The sequence below is a fragment of the Trachypithecus francoisi genome, unplaced genomic scaffold (genome assembly GCF_009764315.1).
Source record: "Trachypithecus francoisi isolate TF-2019V2 unplaced genomic scaffold, Tfra_2.0 Contig01440, whole genome shotgun sequence".
NCBI lineage: Eukaryota > Metazoa > Chordata > Mammalia > Primates > Cercopithecidae > Trachypithecus > Trachypithecus francoisi.
Window position 1 is genome coordinate 11,948,305 of NW_022681431.1, and position 7,843 is coordinate 11,956,147.

The window sequence follows — 7,843 nt, forward strand, 5'->3', positions numbered from 1 at the left end:
AACAGGGAATGATCATGACACATCCAAAGAAAAGTCTGGGAAGCCAGCTGCCCTAGAATGTCAGTGAGTGAGGATGCTGGATAAGGTCAACGCAGAGTTCAGTCACCCCTGAGGAGACCTAAGAAGAGCACGGATGTTGGCACAGGGCTATGGGAAGGGAGGTGGCAGCACGGATGTTGGCACAGGGCTATGGGAAGGGAAGTGACAGCACGTGGAAGATTTCACTGATCGAACCGGTTTGCTGTGGATGGCGACAAATGAAGATGCAATGAAGAACTGATGAAGAGTTTGCTGATTAAAGTAGCATTGCAAGGTAGAGGAGGGAACAAAATTAGAACCAAGAAAGGACCTTCATTAAGGAAGTCATGTAGCAGTATACTTTTTGGAAAAGGAAGAAATTAAAATGTGGCCAGTTAAAAAGGAAGACAAATATTTTGAGCTTTTACAGAAGTCAAGTTTGAAAGAAACACACGAAAAAAATGTGGATATTTATTGGAGGTGATGGATACCCCAATTACCCTGATTTGATCACTGCATGTTGTATACATGGATCAAAATATCACACGGACCCCCAAAATATGTCAAGTTATGACATATTAATTAAAAAGTAGAAGAAAGTTTAAAAAGAAGACCACTGTATGAAAGACATGGTTTAGAAGATAATTTTGCAGGGCCGAGATTCAGAAAGTCAATACCAAATGAGAAATATCTATGAATAAGAATGCTAGAGAGGACTTTACCTGCTGTGACACACTCAGATGGAGAACAGACGAAAAGTATGGAACAAATGCTGTGTTTTAAGGGAGGTATTCCAAGGTGAACATTTAGAATCTTGTGCCAGATGATATCCCTCAATTGCACTTTCTTCCTGGAGTTTTCTTTAGAATGAGGGTTTGAGAAAAAAGGAAAAGGGTGTCCACAGGCCCATCACCTCACCACTTAGCACATAGCACATACCTTGCCCTCAGCTAGACACCAGAAAAATGAAAGAAAGAAAGAATGAACCAATGCATCATGAGAGAATGGGAGAAGAGGACTGCACACAACATCTTGCTAACTTCGTCCACCCCCAAACCCACCACCATCTAGTAACAACCCTAAATTGGCAGAATGTTTCATTCTGAAATCACATTACCCTATATTGCAGCATCTCCATCTACAAAGGATAGGAGGCAAGAAGAGAGAAACCTGCAAAAAGAAGAGAGAGTCCCCCTACCCATCGCGGAGATTTTTTCAAAAATTTAAAAACCCAACACGCTGTTATCTCGGGTATAATAATGGCCCCAGGATACAAGAAAACAGTGAGAAATCAGAGGAAAGGAAACATAACGAGGTTTTCATGGACATCTGGGAAGAAGCTGAGAGGAAGAGTCAAGGCTTGAAAATTCAGTACCGATGAATTAAATTAGCAGAGGCATTTAGGAGAAAAAGGCAAAACTTTTCAAATACTGTGAAGAGAGCCCCTGTCTGCCAGGTTGAGCGTGGTTTAGGTTCACTCCCTCTCCCTCTGCAGATGCACCAGCCCGATTCCAGAGAGAGTCAGACTTCTTTCTTGCAAATGCATCTTCAATCACAAAAAAAACAAAGCTAAGCTAAATAAGGGCTTTTTGAAAAAATAATTTTACTCTGTCCTCAATAAAAACAAGAAAAAAATACTGTGATAACACGCAAAACGTAAATAGAGTCGCTTTTCCAGGGTGCAGATCTCTGACCTTAAGACAAGCTCCAGGCCAAAGGACTGGCAAGTCTTTATGCATCATGCCCGCTTCTCTTTCGGCTCCTGCATTTCCCGGTAGGAAACTACATGTTATTACCGATTTCCTAATCTTTCTTCCTCAATTCCTGATACCCTGCATTTTAAAAAATCCTGCTTGTGAACCGTCGGCAAGGCCCTTCCCTATAAGCTTCCAGGAAAATCTCTGACCTCCGTGGATGCTTTCCACCAGGAGCCCACTTAGCAGGTGACAGGGAAGGTGAACCCACTTCTTCAGCCCCACAGGCCTCTGTGCCCACAGAGCAGGGTGGGAGGAGAGTGCCTTCAGGACCAAGGACTTCTTTCCTTTCTTTGCCTTTGCATTTCCTCTGCATTCCTCGTGCATCAGAAGGGCTGTGACTGGTAGGTAGGCACAGTAGGAGATCCCTGAATCCTGGTGTGGATCTGACTCAGAGACAGGCAAAATCTAGGACCTTGTACGCCCTCGTGTGGCCATAATGTTGACAGCAGCAAAGCCCAGGTCTGAATGGCTTTGTGCTGGTCCAGTCCTATGTGAGCACGTGACCGTGGCAGAGCTGAGAAATCCAGCTTCACAGACAGCTTCCACTGGACCTGTCCCCGAACAACAACCTGCCCACAGCCTCTACCCTCAGCCACTATGCATGCCTTTCAGGTCACCTTAACAAAAGCTGAGCTTCTTGGGCTGAAAACTGCATCTCTGGCCAAACCTCATTCATTTAGTTCAGCACAACCAACTCCTCCCTTGTTACCTGTTGAATGAAGAAATAATCAATCTCTGTCTTCCACCCAAATATCTTGGTTCTACTTTTTATTTGGAACTGAATTTGAAATTAAGGGTTTGCAAGGATTCTCTTCCTTATTCATGGCTGATTTGGCCAGTTTTCAGCCTAAGAAGAATCTTGGAAGGAGAAAACATGCATGCGCTGGACACAGTGTCTCTGGGGCACTGTTAACATGCCTCATGCACACGCATATTCACAAGTTGAGTGCCACCAAATCACCCCAGAGAGCTTCCACAGAGATGCACAGAGCTGTCACCTGGAGTCTGTGCAGGGTATGGTTGACCACAGGTTTATTATCTCTACTCAGGAGTGCAAAAGGAGTGCAAAATTTCCTAATGCTAAGGAAATTCTGGCTTATTGTCCATTGGTATGAAAAGAAAGGGTAAAGGGGAATTAGAGGAATCAGGGGTCCAGGTTAAAGCTTTTGGGGGCAGATCACCGGCTCTAGACTGACATATCTCACAGTCTTTGAGCAGAAACAGACCTCCTGCCCAGACTAGCAAGCCAGGCAGGTAACCTCAGTCCAGCTGGCCAGAAAGATGCCTGCTCAGGCTTGTCAGGTGGATTTCCAGGTAAGGGATTTTCAGGAGTTTAGGGCTAAAATCCCTGAGTTTCATTACTAGGGCAATAACCAGCAAGATGACAACATCATCTGTTCCTCCGAAGTATCACAATTAGTCCAACCACAGTGTCTCCTACCCTAGAGTTCACTCAACCTTTTCTATCCCCTTTTACTCAAATAAAAAGCTACCTCCTCATTACCTTCTGATATGGTTTAGATATTTGTCCTGCCCAAATCTCTTATTGAAATGTAATCCCCAATGTTGGAGGTGAGGCCTGGTGGGAGGTGTTTGGGTCATGGAAGTCGATCCCTCATGGCTTGGTGCTGTCTGTGATAATGAGTGAGTTCTCCTGAGATATGGCTAATAGTGTGGGGCACCTCCCCTCCACCCTCTCTTGCTCCCTCTCTTATCATATGAGATGCCTGTTCCTCCTTCACCTTCCATCATGATTGTAAGCTTCCTGAGGCCTCCCCAGAAGCCAAGTAGATGCTAGCACCATGCTTCCTGTACAGTCTGAAGAACCATTAGCCAATTAAACCTCTTTTCTTTATGAATTACCCAGTCTCAGTTATTTCTCTACAGCAACACAAAGAATGGCCTAGCACACCTTCTACATAATCCCCCTCCCTTCTCCTTAACCTCAGCCTGAAGCCACAGATGCAGGATGGCTTGTTCCTTTGCTTTTTCCTTGATGGTTCTGCTTGCAACTGCAGGCTTGCCTCATTTCCCATATTTAGATAAATCTCTTGGATCATGACTACCCTGCCTACTGTCATTTTTGAGGATTCGAATTCTAGGCACAAGTTCTTTGTCTTATAAACATTTTTCAAATATTCCAGATATGTCACATATATGCACGTACATAGAGCATTTCCTCCTAGGCTGGGGCTTGCCTTTTCATTTTCTTAATGTCATGTTTTCAAGGTTAAAAATGTTCAATTTTGGTGAAATCCAATTTATCTTTTCTCTTTTATGCTTTATATTTGCTCAGTACTCACACACCTTTTTTTCCTCTTGGTTGATAAGAATTTCTTTTATGTTTTCTTTCATAACTGACATTCTTTTAGATTTCATATTTGGTTATATGGTGTATTTCAAACTACATCTCATATGTGGTGTTAGGTAAGGTCCAATGCTCATTTATTCCATATATATGGTGAGTTGGTCTAGCGTCATTTACTGGAAAATAATGTATCCTGTTTTTATTGCATTGCCTTGATACATTGGTAAAGTAAAAAAGTCATTAAGCATATATGTGAGAATCAATTCTTGGCCTCTCTATTCTGTTCTATTGATTTGTATATTGATCCTGCAACTTGCTAAACTAACTTATTCTAGTAGCTTTTATGTAGGTTCTGAATTTTGACATTGCTTTTTCTTGATATACCTTGTCTACCAGATTGTAAATCCAGGACTCTCCATTGACTTGTCACATTATTTAGACACCGATGACTGTTCCTAATCACATTGTGCAGCCAGCTCAGTTATTAACAACCCAGACTGGATCTGGATTCTATGCGTGTGTCCTGTTCTGTATCCTGAAGCTCTACCCTAATCCTGCCATGTGATGGCCCTCTGGTCCATACTCAATTTCTTCCTCCTTGCACCAGGTTGTTGACCTGAATGTCATTCTCTCTTCTTCATCCTCCAAGTCAGAGGCATCATCTATATTTGCTTAGACAACAGTTTTAGCACAGAAATTCAATTTAGCAAATGAATATTTCAGCGTTTACCCCGGAGGGTGCTATCTCTATGTGGTGGTGCAGGGAGAATCCCTTGTCCTTTGGTAACTGAGTGTTTAAAAGAGTAATACTTTTTTAACTTTAATATTATTTATTCATTCATTTGACTACTTAGGGTACTATTCCTTCCCCAGTGGGTTAAAGAGAGATACAGAAGAAATATTCAATTTGAAGAAGATGGACTTGTGTCTGGGAATTTTACAGCTCAGCTACTCTGAGGACATCTTTTTGACACAGTAGACATAGACTTCATACTACAAAAGAACATTCACCAAAACAGATTAATAATCTTAGCTAAAATGGAAGGTCCTGGGTTGAATGCAGAGACATGAAAAACTGAATACTAAATTACTTTTTTAAAGGAAAGAAAAATCCAGACAGTATTGAATAGTAAAGTCCTCTCTAAACATGTGAGCACAGGAAGATAAAAACTTTGGCTGAGGCCGGGTGCAGTGGCTCATGCCTGTAATCCCAGCACTTTGGGAGGCGGGAACGGGCAGACCACCTGAGGACAGAAGTTCTAGATCAGTCTGGCCAACATGGTGAAACCCTGTTTATACTAAAAATACAAAAATTAACTGGATGTGGTGGTGGGTGCCTGTAATCCCAGCTACTCAGGAGGCTGAGGCAGGAGAATCACTTGAACCTGGAAGGCAGAGGTTGCAGTGAGCTAAGATCACAGCACTGCACTCCAGCCTGGGCATCAGTTGAGCAAGACTCCATCTCAGAAAAAAAAATTTAAAAATGTTTGGTTAAATGCTGGGAAATGAACTTTCTCATGGCCTGCTGGGCAACTATCACCAGCTAGAGATTGTTAGTGGTTGTGTTTTCTCTGTGTTTGTTTAGTTTCCCCTATGACCCTAGACCAGGACAGCAGGCACCTACTAATTATAGGCTCCGATTACAAAGAACAGAGATAATTCTTTATTTCCCTACTAATTACTCTAAAAACACACGTTGAAAGAAAGAGTACCACCTCCTGTATCCATCAGCAAATAGGACCATGCCTACCACCATCCTCCACTACCCAGGCCCCACTGCCTCAAAATTCTCCATTGTTGTCATGACCAGCAGGGGCAATGGCACCTTCCAGAGTTAGCCTCTGTGCAAAGAAAGCAGAACTGGGCAAAGAGGCACCTGGCAAACTGGAAAGCATTGGCAGGGATGTGTGACTCACTGGGTACCTTCTAAATAGCATGTGGTTGGTTACCATATTTCAAGTGCTTTCACATTTTAACATATATGAAATTGGGATACTGCTTGTAGTATATATGTATGTATATTTTTTGCACATATACGTATTCATATACACATAGAAACACACACACTTTATAAGGTACTATTCCCCTTTTTCATCTCAAAAAGTGTGATGAAATAGATGCTGTCTATTCCATGTCTATTCCAGCATGCTATCTGTGAAGGGAGGAACTGCACTCATTACCATGGCTGTTCCAATATGTTAATAATACTAACTGAATGAGTTTGTATTTTTAGGTGTTGGCAGCTTGCTTTTTTGCATTAGGAAATCTTGTAGCTTTCTTCTCTTTTATTAGACAATTGTGACACCTGCTGTCAGAAACAAAGAACTTACCCTCTTCTCAAAAGCAGGCCTTTTCTATGGAAAAGAAGCACTGCTAGGACATGAAAACTTCTGGGGGAAGATGAGCAAATAAGTTATTATTTTTTTTTCTGACTATTTAAAGTCTAGTACTAAGCAGCCTGTTTAAAGTCCAGTGTTAAGCAGGAAGCATTTTTCATTGAAACATTCTAAACAGCCCCAAACCTGTCTCTCTACCTCCCCGTCCCTGGCTTTTTCCATGAGGATGTGGTGGTGAGCCATTTAGAGACCAATAGTTGGACTAATATTTGCAGGCATCTATCCAACCTTTGGGCAGGTAGATAGCACTCTTTTCTAGTTTCTAGCTACCTACATATGTTTGCCTCTCATTTTTTTGGAAATATGACTTTATTAAGGTATAATTTATACACAATAAAATGCAGTTCCTTTAAGGGCATAGTTCAATGAATTTTAACAAATGTAACAGCTTCTGCAATCACAATATAAAACATTTCCATTACCCATTCCTTTATGGCCCTTCCTTGTCAGTCCCAACTTCACCCGGGGTCCCAGGCAATCACTGATCGGCTATCACTATAAATTAAGTTTGTCTTTTCTAGTGTCAAGCAAAAGGAATCATCCAGAATGCATGTTTTGTGTCCAGCATCTTTCGCTCAGTGTAATGTTTAACAGGTTCATTTATTGTTCCAGTTACTATTGCTGCATAACTAGTCACCTCAAACTCAGTGGCAGGGAACAATCATTTGAGCATGCTCATTGATTCCGTAGGTCAGACTTTCATCAGGCCACAATAGGGACAGCTCAGTGATACATAGGGCCTCAGCTGGGAGTACAGGCAGACTAAGGGCGAGTAAATGCTTGGGGGCCAGAGTAATGGGGGTGATTTCACTCACGTGCCTAAGGATTGATGCTGATTACTGGTAGAGACCTCAAAGGCATGCCTGGGCTGGAACACTTTTATGTGGTCTTCTCACAGCTTCATGGTCTCAGAATAGCAAGACTCATTACCTGGTAGGTCAGGATTCCAGGCAGAAGCCATTTGGCCTTTTCTGACATAGACATGGAGGTTACGTAGCTTTGGTTGTGTTATGTTGCTTCTAAGTACATGATCATGGACAGTGTAGATTTAAGGGAAGGCCCAAAAAAATTTGACAAAGGACCTGTGGATATATATTAAAACTGCCACAGTATTTAATTGCAAGGGAATCATTTTTAAAAATCATTTTTAATGATGTTTTAAGAAATCATTTTTTAACTGTTCAAGGGTAGTTAGGCAGTTTCCAGTTTTTGGCTATTACAAATGTAACTGTAATGAACATTTGTGTACAAGTCTTTGTGTGGGCATATATTTTCATTTCTCAGAGTAAATACCAAGAGTAAAATTTCTAGACCATATGGCAATATATATTTAACTTTATAAGAAACTGACAAAATGTTTTCTA